At 55.5% G+C, this 779-nt stretch overlaps 1 long non-coding RNA gene across 1 annotated transcript; it reads left to right on the plus strand.

The window, feature by feature from the left end:
• LOC109364873 lies at nt 1-657 on the plus strand. The gene is made up of 3 exons (XR_002110623.1): nt 1-70; nt 197-309; nt 408-657. It is a non-coding gene; the product is annotated as an uncharacterized LOC109364873 (long non-coding RNA).
• Nucleotides 658-779: the final 122 nt, after the last annotated feature.

Raw genomic sequence — 779 nt, forward strand, 5'->3', positions numbered from 1 at the left:
AGCAATGGAGTTGGGACTCGGGGGAGCAATAGGTGCCTGTGTCCCAAGCTTCCTGTGTGGCCCTTGCAAGGTAGGTGTGCCTAATGTAGGCGTGCGCTAAGGCAGTGCTGTTGAGACACAGCTTGTGTCACTGTCCGCACCAGATCTGCTCTCTGTTAAGCTTTTCCCTTATTTTATGTCCCCCTGTCCTTTTCAGCTCCTGCTCCCCTCGCCTGCAAGTGGAGCGATGCTCAAGTTTGAGGAATCTTTTCCTCGGCAGGCGGTAAAAGACGCCGCAGCTGCGAGTTTTGTGTCCTTCTTTGTTATTGGGTCAGTAGAGCAAGGATATCTTCAGAACAGCTCTCTAAGTCAGCCTGTAACACCAATGTGCATGAGAGAATAAGGACTCTTTTTTTTCCCTCTTGTAGAAAGCAGCCTCCTTGAGAGCAGGAGAGCAGCAGGCTGTCTGCTGTGTGGCTGCTGAAGGGCGTTTCTCCCCAGCTGAGATCCCTGAGCCCACGCTGGCGGAGAACGAGCTGCGCCGCGGTGTCTTCAGTGGAGCCACTTTGCAGCTTCTCTGTGCGCTCGCTGCGATCGTGCCCGTTTCCAGGTGCCATAAGCCAGTAAGTCGTGCTCTGTGAGGCTGATAGAAAGGCGCAGACGGTAGGCAGGGAGGGAACAGTTGTAGCCGTGGCCTACGGTAGTGTGCCCGGCACTGCTGAGAGTGCCGTGGTTGTTCTGTCCTGCCTTCCGTGTGCGTGCTGTTCCTGATGCACGCAGGAAGCCTTGAGGTGCAAGCT

This window comes from Meleagris gallopavo, unplaced genomic scaffold, assembly GCF_000146605.3.
Source record: "Meleagris gallopavo isolate NT-WF06-2002-E0010 breed Aviagen turkey brand Nicholas breeding stock unplaced genomic scaffold, Turkey_5.1 ChrUn_random_7180001932147, whole genome shotgun sequence".
NCBI classification, from domain to species: domain Eukaryota; kingdom Metazoa; phylum Chordata; class Aves; order Galliformes; family Phasianidae; genus Meleagris; species Meleagris gallopavo.